We start from the raw sequence: 18,631 nt of genomic DNA, 5'->3' as shown, positions 1-18,631 counted from the left end.
TCTTCTAAATTTTTGAATTATTTTCTTTTTCATTTCAGAAAGGAGTATTAATTTCAACGCCTGTTCTTCTCTTCTTACTGCAATAGAAGAGAAAAAAAAACACTCCAGAGTACACATTTTCTTTGTCATACTTCAGAGAAGCCTCTCTGGCTCTTGCTGTCTCAGATCTTGTTCTTCTGTCTTCCCAGAATTCAAGTGTGCCTTTTCCCCACCACTGATTCAGGCTAAGAACGACCCCAAGGGAGATGTTTCCTCAGATCTGCAAATTTGTGGAGTCATTGCTCTGCTGTCATTTTCCAACTCTCAGAGAACAATTCTTTCTTTCTGTTAGTTTTTCCCACATGGCCCATAAAGTTTCATTTCTTACTAAATAAATCCAATTCCACACCCGTGAGGGCTCGCCTCTAATATAGTTTTGTTCCTTAGAAGAGTGGGCAGTGAATGGTATCACTGAGAACGTCAACAGTTCTCTTTGCAGCATCCACCCTGACAGCTAAGAGGCTCTCGTCTCTCTGAGTCACTGTCTTACAGTCTTCTTGACAAGTTCTAACTCACTCACCTAAGTTTCCAGAGTGTTAGTATTTCCTTTCCAGACTTTTGAACTGAGCAGGTATTCAGCAGCCACATTTGTGATATTATTATTTTTCATGTTGCTTCTTTTAGTTTCCTAGTAGATTAAAATAATAAAACAAAAATATTCTAAGCCTCTAATGCACATATTTAGGTCTCAATTATCCAGGGTAATAGCTTATGTGAAAAAATATGAATAGATATAATTCATGAACAAGCCCTAGCTCCTTGATTTAAATCTGCAATTGACCACTTTTGGTGGATTTTAGTTTCATCAAGAGATGTGCAACAAGAATTATCTAATAATTAAGTTCATCTGAATGATATTTATTCCATTTCAGGCTCTGTAGTTGGTATTTCTCTTTATTACGTTGGATAAGTCTTAAAACACCACTGCACACTGTATTCATAATTTGAATATTCATAATTTGAATAATATGAAACACATTGTTTTCATAATTTGACGTGGAAATGGCACCATAAATAGGCTTTGGACCACTATGTAGAAACAAAAAAATAAATTAACAGGCAAGACTAATGTTCATACATTGGAGGAGGAGGGTTCTGTGCTGCCCGTTGGTGCCTGCAGCAGTCCAGAATGGGAGAAGAGAACAAATGTGATGCTATTGCACATTTTCCAGCCAGTGTGGAGAGCGAGTGTTCAGATTTTAGATCAGAAATACCCTCGACAACCTTTCTTCTCTCCTTTGAGACAGATCACAAATTACATATACTTGTTGCACGTATTTCTTTTCACTTTAAAATAGTTTGTCTTCCCATGGACAGGGAGGAAAATTAAGCTGAATGCTAGACAATGTTTTGAGGATCCACAAGTCAGGATATAATATAATCATCTCTTGTGGATATAAAACAGGCATTTATGTGTGGAGTTCCTGAACCATTTTAACAATGGTAATAGGGATTATGGATTTTAAAATTTGGTGTATTGATCAAACAATTAATTGATTTCTTTGGCTTTGATTTTCCAACTTTGTTATATAAGAAGTTGAGTAAAGTTTGAGGTGTTTTTTTTTTAACTAGTTTTCTTACACTAATGGGAAAAAATACACCCAGGAGGCCAGAAAGTAGACAAAGATTTGTCTAAATATTTGCATACCATCAAACATATCATTCGAGAGATTCTACTGGAAAAAAATTACCTCAATCAAATTCCTTTAATCTAGTTTTTAAAGATGTTTCCTCTGATTTATATTAGAAAATCAAGCATTTTACTATAGAAAAATTTTGAACATATAGAGAAGGGAAAATAACAAATAATCAATAATCACTACTGCCCCCTGTGAGAAATTCTGATTGTTTGCTTCCAAATATAGATGCAAAAATATGTAACATAGAAGAAAAAGATGTAATTTTAAACACTGATTGCAGAATTGTACTGAGGACAAGAATTATCTTCCTTTAGAAAAACAACTTGGGGGTTGGCCCCATGGCTGAGTGGTTAATTTCATGTGCTCTACTTCAGCAGCCCAGGGTTCACGGGTTTAGATCCTGGGTGCAGACCTATGCACTGCTCATCAAGCCATGCTGAGGCAGCATCCCACATAGAAAAACTAGAATGACTTACAACTAGGATGTACACCTATGTACTGAGGCTTTGGGGAGAAAAAAAGAAACAGTACCTAATGATGGGCTTTGGAGTCAGGCTATGTGGGCGCATATCCCAGCTCACTGATCTTACTGCTTTTGTATGTTTAGACACATTAATGAATCTTTTGACCTCATCTGTAAAATGGACAAACTATTGATTTTTGCTCCTTAGAGTTGATTTTAAAATTGAATAAGACAATCTTATTTAGCCGGTACCTGTCTCATAATAAGAATTCAATACACATTAGTTATAATCATCGTCCACATCTTCATCATCATTATCATCATTATCATCATTATTAGCATCATTCGTTGATTGCCCTTTGGGCTGTGAAAGAAGATCCCAAGGCATGAACAAGATGGGCTAGAAAAAGACAAAGATTGTCAAGTAAGAGAGGCTTTGAGATCTGCCCAAGAAAGAGAGGATGTGGAGGCTCAGGAATGAGAAGAAAAGGAGGGAGAGATAAAGCATAACGACATTTTGGGAATTATCCCAGTTGTGGAAAAAATATGGCAAGTTAGAGATTTCTTTTCTTTTTCTTTTTTTTAAGGAAGATTAGCCCTGAGCTAACATCCACTGCCAATCCTCTTTTTGCTGAGGAAGACTGGCCCTGAGCTAACATCCGTGCCCATCTTCCTCTACTTTATATGTGGGGCTCCTGCCACAGCATGGCTTGACAAGCGGTGTGTAGGTCCACACCCAGGATCTGAATCGGGGACCCCTGGGCTGCTGAAGCAGAATGTGCGTACTTAAGCACGGTGCCACGAGGCTGGCCTGAGTAAGAGATTTCTTTTGATGGGAATGGCTGAAATATTTCATAGGCAGGTGTGATTTATATTTAGTTTTAATTTCTGTGCTGTGCAGCAATGTTGCCATCCTTCATTGCCCCTGAATTATGAATAAAATTCTATATAGAACTTAATTGTGTGCAGATATTTTGATGAAATTATGAAAAACATTCTCTGCCTCATGACGGACTAAACTTTGAGCCTAAAGCAGGGAGCTGCCGCACAAGAAATGAGCGTGATGGAGAAACGGTCGCAGGAACATGTAACACTTTAGAGATACATAAGTTTAAAGTGCACTGAGTTTTGCAAACAGATGTAAAGTAGGGTATTGTGTATCATTTACATGTACACATAAAGGATCACAGATAAACCAAAAGATCGAAGAAATGTGCATGTGTATTTCTGCAGGTAAAATTTAAAAGTGGTATCCTAATATAAATACTATTTTGTAACCCACTTTTTAAATTTATTATATCATAAATATCCTTCCATGTCGCCAAACATTTTTTACAATATTATTTTTAAGGACTATTAAGACCTAATTTTTTTAAAGGTAAAATCATGAAATTTTGACTGTTAAACAAATATTCAAGACTCAGAAGGTAAAGAATAACCTTTTATATTATAGGTAAGACATTAATTAATAAACTAAAGGGAACAAGAACCTCAATACTGATCAAACTTTGTGAAAATTTTAACACATTTCATGGCTTCTGTTCAGACTCAGGTATTATGGATAGAGACAAATAAAATTCCGTTTACAAATTTTGTCCTTAATTATGCTCTTCCATATTCCAGAACAAATGACACTGTAGGACTGTGATAGTTGCTTAGTTGATTAGTGAGATTAAAGCTATTTTGAGGGGCCGCCCATTGGTTCAGTGGTTAAGGTCTCACCTTCTGCTTCTTGGCCACCCGGGGTTCGCCAGTTTGGTTCCCCGGTGAAGGCATGGCACTGCTTGGCAAAAGCCATGCTGTGGTAGGTGTCCCACGTATAAAGTGGAGGAAGATGGGCATGGATGTTAGCTCAGGGCCAGTCTTCCTCAGCAAAAAGAAGAGGATTGGCAGTAGTTAGCTCAGGGCTAATCTTCCTCAAAAAAAAAAGCTATTTTGACAATAAGATGTTTTATGTTATACATATATATGCAATGATTCAATGTTGCAATTTTCTGATGAATCAATAAAGACGTGTATTAAAATTTTCTCAGCTTTAAATTTCTAATGTAATAAATATCAATTTTAATAAATAATAACTGTTTGGGATCCTCACTAAGTTTTAAGAGCATAAGGAGTTCTGGAGACCACAGAGTATGAGAACTTCTGCCTTAAGACAAAATGCATACATTTGTGTCCCTGTTACTATTGCTTCTATCATAGTCTCAACAACTCATATTAATTATGAATTCCAATCAAAAGAACTGACCTACTTTAGTGAGAAAGCTGGGGAGTGGAAGATTGAGAACTGTCTGTCATACTCAAACAATTTTGAAGCTGAGCAGAGCACATGAATACGCAAAACACAAGCTTCTGCAGACATTCACAGCCCTTTGACGCCTTCTTACAGCGGCAAACAAAGACATTCATTAACATGACCAAAAAGGGCTCCCTGTACAATATAAAAACTAGAAATGAAAGTGTATAAACTTGAAATTATGCTTAGTAATGGACGTTCCAGTATTGTATTTTAGATAGAAATTAAATAGGGATCCAATGGTTATCATTTACTCAATTTAATATCAGTCTTGTATTTTGTTACCCAAAAATATTGAAAATTATCCTCAAGCTAATACACTACAAAACTGGAAAGCGTACTACAAAAACATAAAAAGCTACAAACATAATGTTGAAATCAAACATTTGCCAGAATAATGATTCAATTTAGTTGAACAAAATATTATATTTTTCATAATCGTAAACATTATGTAGGAGTAATGTTAGCTTGTTTGATCTGTTAAGCTGAAGAAGTACTGGGAAAAGAGAAGTAGAATAAGATGGACACTTGTATTATTCTTGATACTAATAAAACAGAGAAAGACAGCTCTCCCCCCATCCCTGCTGTTTTACTAAGGACTTAACGTTTAACCCATACACTATATTTTGGTGCATGACATGTTTTAAAAACATAACTAAAGACTCACCAAATGTTTAGCAGTTGTTAAATATTTATTTAATGGTAACTTATGTATCATCTAGTTGTAAATGCTAATTTTATTACACAATCTAATTGTAATAATAGTTCTATTATTTATTCCAAATTCTAACGAACATTTATGTCTGATTCTAGTTTGATCAAGTTCTTTTAGTGTGTTCCTTCCATTTTGTTAACACTTTATTATCTAACATAAATGGAACATGATGATAAAAGAAAAGAGATCCCAAGAGAGGAGAAAACTTCACAAGATGATGTAAAAAAAAAAATGTATTATAATTTAGAAAGTGACGAAGCATGATTGAATTAGACATATAATGAGTTAAGAAGTAAGAAAATGTCTATTTTAATCATTATGGTATTACAAATAAATTAAACATTAACAAATGAATTTCCATTTAAGGTTAAATTTATTCCCAAATATACCAAACGCTATACCTCAGATTCCTACAAAGGACAAAAGGACTTGCTGTAGAAGGAATGGCAAATATAGAAGCCACAGCTGCCACAGTCATACAGTAATTAGAGACCAAGAGGCTTCGCCTAAAGGCTGAAAATTTAGAATTTGAAAGGAAAATGAATTACTCCATTCATTAAAAAACACCTATTATATGCTGAGGGCTGTACTAGTAGCTGAGAATAGAGAGGTGAATAAGACAGATATATTCCTTTTCTGAAATTTATGTTCTACCAGAAGAGAACACATAACTGCCAATGTGTTCAATGTTAGAGGGAAGAAAGGCACAAAGCTCCAAGAACCAGAGGCAGATAGAAGAAAGATGTACAGCCAAGAACTAAAGGATAGGTAAGAAAAGCTAGGCAGAGGAGAAGGAGAGGAAGTTCACCGTGGAGAAGCACAAAAAGATGAGGTGGACGCCTTGCATGAAATCTAGAACTTGACTTTCACTAGTACTGCAATGGTCAAATAAATCATCACTACCTGATGTGTGTATGTAATGGTTTTTTTTTTTTTTGTCATCATAAGCTCCAAGGGGGTAGAGCAATTGTCTATATTGCTTACTGCTGAATCCTCAGTTCTAGAAGGACTTTTGGCACATAGTGGGTGCTTAACAAACATATACTGAATGAATAAGTGATAGATGGTTGTTGGAACAAGTGGATTTTGTTTCAAACTCTGAATTATAGTTATAAGTGGAATCATTTCTGTGTCCAACAGCTCTGAGAAAATGGTAGCACAGGGTGGTATCAAAAGGTAATAAAGTAACAGTACACCTTATGCTGTCTCTCTTAATTCAGTTAACTTTCATGAGAAATTTTCCTTCAGACCAGCTCCTGTAGCTCTCCTCCCCAGACCAGCCATCACCCAGCTAGTCTTGTTCAGACATCCCTACCCCCAGGACCCCCATGTCATCTGCCATCCAGCACTTCCCTGTGCTACAGCACTTTAAGTTTGTCTCTAAATTCACTGATGGGCTTTTTGTCTTCTCCCTTAATTGTAGCTATTTGAGGACAGAGAGAGGCTCATTAGTCTTTAAGCCTCAGAGCCTTGCATCACGTCAAGGAAATACACTATGTTGAATAAATGTTTGATGAGTGTATTAGTGATTGAGAACTGGTTCTGAAACTGACTTTTTCTCTTTGTTCAAGTTCAACTTAACCCAAGTGTTATGTAAATGTAAAAAAAAAAAAATCCCCTTTTCTTCTTATTGATTATAAAAACTTTCTGCCATCTCAGAATCCCATCAACTCTGCCTGCCCTTGCTAACCTCTTTGATTTGAAAAAATGGATTTTTATTTCTAATTTTTTTGTTTTTGTCTTAAATAATCAGTTTTACCCCAACAAAATCAAAGGTAAAAGGTCCTGACCTTGTGAAATATTTATCCTTATGAGTGAAGTAAGACCGTCTCAGCATCAATAACAAGCACCTGGCTGACCTTACCCAGCACTCTTTCATTGCTTTTTTATTTGCTCAATCACTCAATAATTTTCACTATAAAAGGGCTTGCTCTGCCTACGTTACATCTTTCTTTCTTCTCTGAACTTTTACTGTATCACTGTATTTATTCTTTATAGGTTCATATTCTTCTTGCTTATGAAAGTTATTCTGTGTATTGAGTGGCACAATGCTATTTCATTGAGTAATTCCCACCATACCTCTGTTAATAAATTTGAAAGGAAATTCTCTTATATCTGCAGTTTTTTTCTATTCCATAATGGAAAGAGAGTATAAAGAGGACAGTAATAGTTCTCAGAAGTGGTCATGACTTGATTCATCTCCTGGCCTTCTTTTCGGTGTTGAAAAGCTGAAATAACTTGTGCTGTTTTATTTTAGTATTTTTAAAATTTATTTTATTTCTCAAAGTTTCAACAGATATTCCTAGATGCAATTAATAGAATAAGGACCTATTTTATTAGGAAAATAGTAGTGTAGTGAATGATATCAGTCAGGTAGATTGCAGAACATATGGAAGGACCAGAGAGTCAGTTTCCTAAGTAACGCAGCCAGAATCGCCAAGCGCATTTTGAGAATGTTCTAACAAGAACACCGCAGCTGCTGCTGGTGGGCACCCACACGGTAGCTCGCATAGAGTGTCTGTCTTACACGCTTGATTCTGGGGCTGCCGCTATAGTTCGCACGGGTGGAGTTTGACACCTCATCTACATGGATGTGTGTGAAGCTACTTAGCTATGTTGTCACACTCACTAAAACAGACATTCCTCACATATCCACTTCCTCACATCACATCACTGTTCACGTGGGTGTTTGTTTGTGCCGACACTGCCAGGAAGGCCAATAAAGTGAGTTTTCTGGTTTCCACCATAGAAAGATGGGCACACAGTGAAAGAAATTATCAAAAAGTAGGGAGGGTGTTCAAAGATGTTAAGTGGCCACAGAAGTTCACAGCAGCCATTCCTTACCTTCCTAACATCATCATACATCTTCCAGCACACTTAAACTTCCAGACGTCCAAAATTGCATCATGGTCCCATTAACACTAGGGAACTATCCTTTATTCAAAAGGAAACATACCGAGTCTTTCCCCCAAATAGCACATATCAATGTCTAATCATTGACTGTAATCAGTTCTAGTTCTGATTTTGCTGGTTCCATCACAATCCCATCTTCGTATCTATAATCTGTGGATGATTAACCACCACTACTACATCATATATAAAACAGTAGAACACAACAGGGGCAAAAAGGGGGAAAATTAGTTCAAATACAGAAATAGCACAACTAGAAAGGGTTGAGAAGATATTACACTATTTCTGCAACCTCACATGAGGCCATATATAGATATTATAATTTCACTAACCATTCAATGTTTCTTTCTTCCTCATCTATCATCTCAACTGGTCATGATACTTTACCTGAAGGGAGATTGAGTTTTCATTCTGGAGGTTTCTGAGCCCTGATAGCCTTTCTTGAATGAAGTCATTAAAGTAATTCAGGTGCTTTAACCGTTGGACATGGTAGTATTACCAGGTGACTAAGAGGAGCCCTTATCTTCCTAACATAGTCCCCCTGGTGCCTAGAGTGTAATATCAAAGTCCATAGTTACAAATAAGTGGAAAAAGGTTTTGTAAGCAGCTGAAAGAATAATACTGAGAGGGGCCACTTTCACTTCCACCCCTTGGATTCTGGAGTTATGAATTTTGAGTATGGGAGAAGAGCTGTACCACACCTTGGCCGCTAGCTCAGAACACATAACACATGCTGTTCACATCACCTCATCTTTACAAGATGTCCTCCAGCTGAGGTACCCTTCAGTGAATCTTCCTACTCTTCTATGGCAATTGGCTCTACAGGTGACTAGAAAGATTCACTGAAGGGTGCACTGGCGGAGGACATCTCATAAAGGATTGCTCCTTGATGGGACATGTGAGAAGCGAATTCCATAAAAAGCAGCTTGTTGCCTCACTTCTCTATGTGCAAATAAGTTCCTTGGTTAGAGGAGGATACAAGAACTCTGAACACAGCAGCCTGGTTTCCTTCAAATGATAGAAAATAATCTTCTGCTTCATATGGAGGTTATGAGGATAAAATAAAATAAAAGGAAATGCAGAAGCAAACACAGTTACTTGCACATTGCCGGTGCTATATATATGTACTTATTATTATTGATGTTGCAGGAGGAAGAGAGGTAAGGAGAAAGATAGATAGAAAGAGGGAAGAAGAAGAAAAATCCTTAAGTAAGTGTAATAATACAGCAAAGGGAAGGGAAGATTTGGACCTTCAGCAAATAGGTTAAAGATTACTCAAGGAGGAGAATCTTTAAAATTTTAGTTCAAATCAGTCTTTAGATTCTTTAAACATCAAAGGGTTACAAGTTAAATTTCATGAAATAACTGTTAAAACAGCTTTCTTGAAAAGCATTTGGGTTAGTTTTTGTTATATTTCTGAGAACTTTAAAATACCCAAGTCTTAGAAGCACTTGACCTTCAACCCAATTAAATAGACCTCTTTTACTAATGAAGCTTGGCAATACCATCCAGAGGTAGAAAAAAATCTCACATTTACCCTAGAGAGAGAGAGAGGGAGGGAAAGGGACACACAGGCGGACATATATACAGATAGAAACAGAAAATTTATAGTCAATAATGTTTCTGGAGAAGACACTTCAGATTTTTCATTTGCCCAATTTCCAAATATTTCTTCCCTCTTTTTTTTCCCCTTTCAATAAGAAATATTTGCATTTTAAAGAATGGTCCTTAGGTCCTAGGAAAGATGGGAGTAGAAAATCTGCATCACAAAGGTGTAGAAAAGGACATTAAGTTGTAGAGCCACCCCTTTGGTCTTGTAAAGACTAGATTTGTAAAACAAAGGCAGCAGTTTTAATTCCTTAAAGAATTAGACTGACAAACTTATCCAACCACATTTTCTCTAATTTGTTTCTTTCCCTCTAGGTATATAGTTTTATTTTAGCTTAGGAGAAAAGGCCTAAAAGGAAAATTCCTATCAGGCTGTGAACATCAGCTTCCAGTTTGGCCAAATTTCTGATCATAAAATTATTAAATCCTTTTAAACATCTTGTCAGGTTTCAGTTGGGACAAACAGTAAATATTTCCTTCAGTGTTAAGCAACTCCATTCATTTTTAGTTTTAGTTTCCCTTTGGCTGTTTAATGGAATAACGTGGCAATTTACCAGACAATCCCTCAGCTTCATCCACGCAGAGAGACCCATACAGGGGCCCTCCTCTAAAGGTAGATATGGGGATGTCTACTAACTTAAACTTGGTGAGCTTTTGTTTTCAGTCATGTAAAAATGAGTCAGATAGGCGTTGCAGCTCTAGATTGTCTCCAGCAAGATTCTGCCTCCTTTGCCATTTTCCTAGATATCTGCAACTTCCAGGACTATAGTTCTTGAGCATAAAATAAACAGGTGTGACAGAAAGTAGTCTGAGCAATTCTTTGGATATAAAGGATCCCATTTCTTTAGCTAGCCATTATCTACAGAAAACAAGACAAACAAACTTGTGCACCTTATATATTGACAATAACCAAGAGATGTTACTACATCCTGGCCAAAAGAAGGCACTGTGCACACCATCAACGATTACTGTGGAACCTTGGACTGAGGGAAAGGATTGGACCAGAAATCCCCAAGGAATGGACACTGTGGTCTAATTCCAAACAAAATGAAGAATTGCAGGTGCCACCAGCAGTTCCTGATGTGGAATCTAGGGGCTGATTCCAAACAGACGGGGAGCTGCAGACTTAAACTATCAGCAGTTCTCAGTGTAGAATGCAGACCCAGAGCTTAGGGCTGCGACTTTTCCACCCAGGGAATTTCGGTCTGAAAGGCTAGGGGCTTGGCTCTGGGTAAAAGTGTCTGCCAGCTCAATTGGCTCCAGGTAGGATCGTCTACCAGTTCAAGCTTACTTGCCCTGTAAAGGAAAGCCAATTAGATCGGGAGCTCAAATACAAAAAGAATGGAGGTCAACTAAGAGAAACTTAGCAATGGCCCTCGGAAACAGCAAGAAAGACAGTGAACTCATGATGGGGATCGTGAGAACCATGCCTATGTTTCTCGTCCTTGAATGCCATCAGAAGTTTGCTTCAGTCCCACCACTGCCACCAAATCTGTTAAGAAACAAAATTCAACTGAGTATATTTGAAGATCTAATTGACTTTATGAAGTGATTCATGAATTGAGCAGCATTCCCTCTAGCAACTGAAAGGGCAAAATAGAAGGGGTTGTACAAAATAGAAGGTTTTTATAGGAAGAAGGGTGGGGCAAGAGAGCTGTTCCTAAAGAAAAAAAAAGAGTTATTTCTAAGTAGGGCCATCTCCTTTTGGGGGACGGGAACAGCAGGGGTCTTTATAATGTGTATTGCCTCTCTTTCTTCCTGGGGTATGGAGAGGGCTCACGTGAGAGATTACCTTACTGGTGCTTGACCAAAAAGTTCCAGACTGGTTGATTAAGATGACATTTCTGAGAGAGGCTGAAACTGCAGTTAGATCAGATATTAAGTCTAGGTTTTTTATCATGGGCTTTTGGCATAAGTGATGCCATTTTGGGCCTGTGGGTTTTTTTTTTTTTTTAATATAACCAATGCATATAAAAAAGTCATGCTATTCTACAACTTGGCACTGTAAAAGCAATAGGAGACATAGCCAATGAGTGATGTTTAAATGTCCTTTTATAATTGGAGAGGCTCTAGGTGCTAGAAAATGTTTTCCAGTCTAAGTACTGGACAAGGAAGTTAGAGGTACTGACAAGATGTGAAAAATCCTTGGAGTGTGGTGTCATTGGTATGTCTATTGTAGGCTATGTAGGGGAGCAGAATTTGCTACCCCAAAATGTGTCTCTTTGGCTTGATGATTTTTAATAATGAAAGACTCAGGAAGAAACATTGACCTTCCCCCTAACTGCTAAAAGAATTTAAGATAGAAGGTCTGTTTCAGGAAGGAGCTATCACCAGAGATAAACATAGTATAGTATGAACTAAGTGTAGTAGACAGGGAGGAAACTAGTAAGGCCCATTTGATCAAAGTCCTTCCCATGTCTCATTGTCTCTGCAAGGCATGGCAAATATTAGTTTACCATTTGCTTTTCCATCTACGTGTCAATTGCCTGCCTCCCCTTTGAAATCTCGAAACTCTCCCCACAGCATCCTCCTTTGTCTTTAGCTAAACATGGTATTTAAGGTGGTGGCTTCAACTATTTCGGTGAGTTATTGTTTTCCTGGGTTTCTCCCATATATACGTTACTAAACTTGTTTGATTTTCTCCTGTTATTCTGTCTCATGTCAATTTAATTCTTACACTATCCAGAAGAACCCAAAAGAGTAGAGGATATTTCTTCTTTCCCTACAGCTAACTGCAGACCACTCTGGTTCGGCCAATGAGCAGAGTGAGATAAATCTAACTGACCTAAAGTAATATATATTCATGTGAATGCTTAGAGCAGATATGAAAATGGCTTGCCCTCTGTGGTTTAGCATTACAGAACCTCCTAAATCCAGGACTGAATCTCACATGCAGACATAGAGGACTCTGAATTAATGAATCTTTCAAATAGCATGTCATTAAAACCAAGAGAAGAGTCACTAAACAATTAGCTTAGACACTGTTTTTACTAATTATTAACTATTTAATTTATTAAATCTATTTTGAGTGGATTATATATAGACACACATACATCTATGCTAGAATAAAAAATTATTAGTATACTACCACTATAAATAAGTTCAATTCCAACCTTCCTACTCAAGTTATATAGAAGTCTTATGAACAAAATAAATTTAAATAGTATTCCAAATAAAGTTGAGATATTCAGTGACACAGTACTTGCACTTAAAATCATAAGTTAATAGTTAACAGTGTTTTCTTTCCTTTTTTTATTGCTTCTTCTTCTTTCTTTTCCCCACCCTGAGAAATCCTGAAGCCCTGAGATATAAATCTAAAGCATTAACTAAAATTGCATAATGCTGATTGTGAATGAGTGGGTCATTCCCATTCCTTATTGACCAAAAGTGTAAGATAATGGCGGCCAGAGCTTCTGATATCAAAGAGTGAACCCTTTCCTGTGTAAGTAAGGAAACTAGCCACCTCAGTTTGCTAAGTTAATCATCACATCAGCTGAGAGTTATAAAGCACTTAGTCCCTGCTGCATATCTTGACATGAATTACCATATTTCATTCTAAAAATCACCCTGAGTTGGATACAACTATGTTTGCCAATTTACAGAATAGGAAATTGAGTCTGAAACAAGGTCATTTGCTCAAGGACATCCACTTTAGTGAGTGGTGGTATTCCTGACTCTCCAGAGCCCACATGCTTAGCCACAATGCACTCCTTAGAGACTTCACAGTAATTTATCATCTTAAAACTTGCTCACTCAGCTTTGGTAGCACAACCTGAAAGTCATTTCTAATTCTCCGTAGAAATTTTCTTAAAATTTATTCTTTAGCGATAACAAGTGCAGGACTCTGGAAGGCAGTAGAATGCTTTGATTTAGCTTGGTATATATTTTGGGAAATTTACAAAGATCGGCTTGCCTGAGGTATTTGAGCTTCTTATGTCTTGTCAGATATATACAGTGCATATTGTGTGTAGTTGGGTCATAATGTGGGCCATACAAAAAGCTGTACATTAAAAAAATGCAGGTTAAAATATCAAAACATTTTATTAAGACCCTTTCATAGTGTCAAGGACCTAAGCAAAACTAATATTTGTAAGTTCCAGAAGAGAACTTTTTAAAAAAAGTTTTGTAAAACATTTTACTATGACTATAGATTTTTTTCACACTAAATTTTCTGGACAGTTGCTCCAAAATGTGAAAATAACAGTATTTCAACATATCACTAACAGTTGCCAAACTCCATAAATTCATACAATGTTCCTTAATGAAACCAAAATTTTCTATTAATGTTTTAAGTAACTTACTTAAGCTATAGAAAAGAACTTATTAAACTAAAAGTTTAAAGGAAAGACTCTAGGATAGACTGAGTTCAGAAACTGGCTCTATCTCTTAACACTAGCTGTTTGAGCTTTGGCAAGCTACTTGAATGCTCAATGCCTAAATTTCCTCCTCTGTACAATGTGTATGACAGTGTTACTCTCTCCTATAGAGCTGTTTGAGTATTAAATGAATTGATATATTTAAAGCACTTCCTTTCACATGCACTATATATTTACTGTTATTATTAACACAAATATTTTAGCCATTAGAGAAGATTCCAAAAGTATAAATGCACTCAAAGCAAATCTACTTATATATCAATAAGTGGAGTGAAGACCGGGCTCAGGGCTGTTTGAGAAAGGAGAAGTTGAACAGAAGAGATACAGTAGATGAACAGGAAGCTGCCGTTTAGGATATGTGACTATGGTAAAAGAAAGAGGGATTTCATGGAGGAGAACACTGGGAGGTACTTAGCTGTGAACCTGAGTGAAAACCCTTTTTATGACTTCATGTCATGCTGATATTCATGCTATGAGCTGCAGGCACTTTGCCAATGGGACCCAATCTCTAAATCATTCTATTACTATGGCTATAGTCACACAGCTTCTCCTGCTGAACCTACAAGTTTCTGATAGTTTATCTCTGCCCTTTACAGCCCACTGGTAATGGGGTCAATTCTTCATGCCAGGCAATACTTTTAGGTCTTTTTAAAAGGATGTCAGTCCGTCTAAGTTTTATACCCATGGAAGTCTACAAAAATTTATAACTGTCTTTTCCTCTCATAGTTTACAACTTCATAGCAACCCTGCAAAGAAATTAAATGAAAGAAAGAAACAATCGAATCATGGAAAAAGAGGAGGTTAAGGTCCAGTCCTCATAAAAATCTCTGCCAATATTTAATTTATATTACATCACTCTCTGACATAACAAAATGTCTAGAGCATTATTTTGTCAAAGAATAATATTAGTTTTTAAAATGCATTTTCCATTGAATTTAATCACATTGACTAAAAAATGCCAAGTAACATCGCTGCAACAAATATATGTACAGGAAAGACAAGATGCTATAGCTAAGACATTTAACTATTTTTTTGTCTTCTATTTTTCTATGATTTCAATCATTGTAATTTTGTGAAATGGAGACAAAGTTAACTGAATAAACAGTCCACTATTCATCTGTGTTTCATTGGTTCTGATCTTAACATGTTATTTCTCTAAGAGGTTTCCTAGGGAAATTAAGAGATGAAAAAAAAACACCTCATCTGAAAAGTCTTCAGTTACAGTCTGAGAGGGTGGGTATAAAAACAAACAACAACACTACTACTACTAATAATAATAGGAAGAACAGGTAACATTTATAGAGTACTTGTATGTACCAATCAGTCTTAAATGCTGTTCACATAGTAACTCACCTAATCCTCACAATGGTCTAATGAGGTAGGCATTGATATTGACCCCATTTTTCAGATAAGGAAACAGAAGCACCAAGGGGTTAAATCACTTACCTGTGGAGACATGAGTAATTAGCAGCAGACCCAGAATTCAAATCCTGTCTCTTGAGCCCTAAAACCCTTGCTTTTAGCCACCAGAATTTCCTGCCTTCAGAACATCTGCCCCAATCCAGTTAGCCTGCCACGTGTACCTTACAGATCCCCTATCTTGGTGATACTCAAGTGACGTTTGCGTCTTCCTCATGAGCTTACTGAGGGCTGGGTCCAGATCTTACACCTTAGCTTCCATTATCTCCCACAGTAGCTGGCAGAAGGTAAGACATCAACTCAAGCTTGTAGGATCTGTAAATTAATGTTCTTTCTGTATAGGGTGGTCTTCCCTTAAATTTCTTAAGACTCATTTTGTTCAGGTAGCTGCTCACATGCCACCTCCTCAGAGAGGCCTTCAAAAGATTCTGGATCTAAATGAAAGTCAGCCCCCAACACTTTCTGTCCCTTTAGTTATGTTTTTTTCTTCATAGCATTTTTCATCAACATTCTTTTGTTGTTGTTGTTGAGAGAGATTAGCCCTGAGCTAATGTTTATTGCCAATCTTTCTCTTTTTTTGCTTAAGGAAGATTAGCCCTGAGCTAACATCTGTGGCAATCTTCCTCCACTTCATATGTGGGTTGCTGCCACAGCAAGGCTGATGAGTGGTGTAGGCTTGCTCCCAGATCCGAACCCGTGAACCCAGGCCATTGAAGCAAACTATGTCGAACTTAACCACTACACCACTGGACCAGCAGTTCAACATTCATTTTTATTGGTTTAATTTGTTACCTATCTATCTCACTCTCTATATTGCAAAATTCATGACAGATTTTGTTTTGTTCACACCTGTATCCTCAGTGGCTGGCAAAGCATCTACTACATAGTCAGTACTCAATATATGTTTATTTAATAAATGGTTAATGAATGAGCGCATGGATGGATGGAATGAATATCTGGACGAATCACAGGGAACTCAAAACAATGGTTAATTCTAGGGAAGCAAGTTGGATAGCTTAAAAATAGAGTGAAAAACGAAACTTCACTTCTCCTCTTGTGAAATTTCATATTGTTAGGATTTTGTAAACATACATGTGGATGTTATTATTTTTAGTTAAACAGTATTACTACTTGTCACTACTTTTCATTTCAAATCAAAATTTGAAATCTACACAACTATGTATTTCTACTGATATGTATTAAATACTGTAGATATTAAACTAAAGTTTTCACCCACAACCCAATATCAAATTTTGTATTTTTTAAAACAGTCAACCGTCCCATAGATTGAAGTTATAATAGACAAACTTCATAAATTTGAGATCATTTAGTATATGGATAGTAACACATTGGCAAAGCTGTCTCCATGTTGTTACTTTTCAAATATGCTCGGATAATACATTTTTTAAAGTGGGACCAATTTTCTAATTAATAGAATATTCTTTTATTTAACAACAAGGTAATATCAATTGTAAGAAAAATCATTTTTCAATTAGATTAAATGGAACTATTTTAATTGAAAAAGTAGAAAATGTAACATTAAAATATTATCATTTTCCTGAATTAACTTTTTTGCCACCCTAAAGTGAAGGTATTCTATTATTTCAAACCTCAATCTTATAGAAAATATTCACAAGGACTAAACTTATTCATAATGAGCATATTTCTATCTTTGTTTTCATGGGGAAAATGAATAATTGCAATTACCTAAGTTTAGTTATGTTTATTAAGAAAGATTTAAAAAGAAAAATATGCAAAAAACTGCAAAAATAAAAACAGCAGCAATGAGTCCTTCTTATAAGCATATTATCAATACATATTTTTGGAAATTGATTATTTTTCCAAGATGTTTAGTTAACTTTGATTATTTATTCAAGATAATACTAAAGGAATTTCTACATAAACAAATGGCATGAAAGCAACCTCACAGTTATAGAAGAGTAATACTTAAATATTGTTTATATACAGCAGAAACTGTGTTGACTTAGGATTCTAATTAGGTCATTTTAAAGAATAGTTTCAAAAATAAAATATGTAGAAATTAACACCATTAAAGATTCAAACCATATTCCATTTTATATTTTAAAAGTTTAAATGTGGTTTATTGTATAATGTAAATTAAGATAATAACTTAAAGCACAACTTCATACAAAATTGTATGTGTCCATATGTCCATAATTGTGTATTCTATAACACTGCACTTGGAGCTAATGTGAGCTGAGCTATTATTTTAATCATAACTTGCAACTAAAGCCCCCCCATACCCCTTATGCCCCTTACGAAATCAAAACTTTATTCCTATGCTTTAATATTCCTCCACTGATTGTTTTCTCATTTCAGTGACAAATCCATCTTCCTGTTGCTTCAGGCTGTAATATTGACTCAATTTTCCACTCACATAAAAATGCAGGCATTGTACGTGGACACAAGTTTAATAATGTCAATGTATTCACTCCAAAGAGCTTTTCTTGAATAAGCCAAATTTCATTACCAGGACTGGAGTGCATTCATTCATTCATTCATTCACTCAATCATTCTTGATTTTTTTCATGTACACATTTACCTGTTCATTCATTCATTCAACACATACTTAATGAGCTTTTTCTAAGAAGGTGACATATTAATATAGATTGAAATTATATAAAGAAGGAGGATCATAGAAATGGTCTGAGACAACTGCATTCCAGGCAGAAGGTATCGTAAGTCTACAGGCACTGGAGCAGGAATTAGGAGATGTGTTTGGGGAAGAGTAAGAAGTTCAGCCTGCTGGAGTGAAGCATGAAAGTGGGCAAATGCTATGTGATGAGGACTGACGGGGTGGGAGCCAGGTTACCGAGGATCTTGCAGGCCTTGGTGAAGAGTGTGATACAATACTGAGTTATATGGGACGCTATTAAAAATGTTTGCTCAGAAGAGAATTATGGTCTGGCCCATATTTTTAAAGGATAACTCTGAGTGCCGTGTGGAAAATATACTGTAAGATGCAAGAATAACTGTGGGAATAGAGAATGGAATAGTCACATCAAAAAAAGTCCTAAGCTCAGGAGGCCAAGGCATCACAGAAAATGGGAAGAAGAGCAGTGGTTTTAACACATGAGTAAATTCAAGTGTTTATCATTTTTTGCTAGAAAAAAAAGTATGAATCTGAAAATAATGATAATATAA

This window comes from Equus quagga, unplaced genomic scaffold, assembly GCF_021613505.1.
Source record: "Equus quagga isolate Etosha38 unplaced genomic scaffold, UCLA_HA_Equagga_1.0 146_RagTag, whole genome shotgun sequence".
Taxonomy (NCBI): Eukaryota; Metazoa; Chordata; class Mammalia; order Perissodactyla; family Equidae; genus Equus; species Equus quagga.
Note: the sequence above shows the minus strand (reverse complement) of the source record.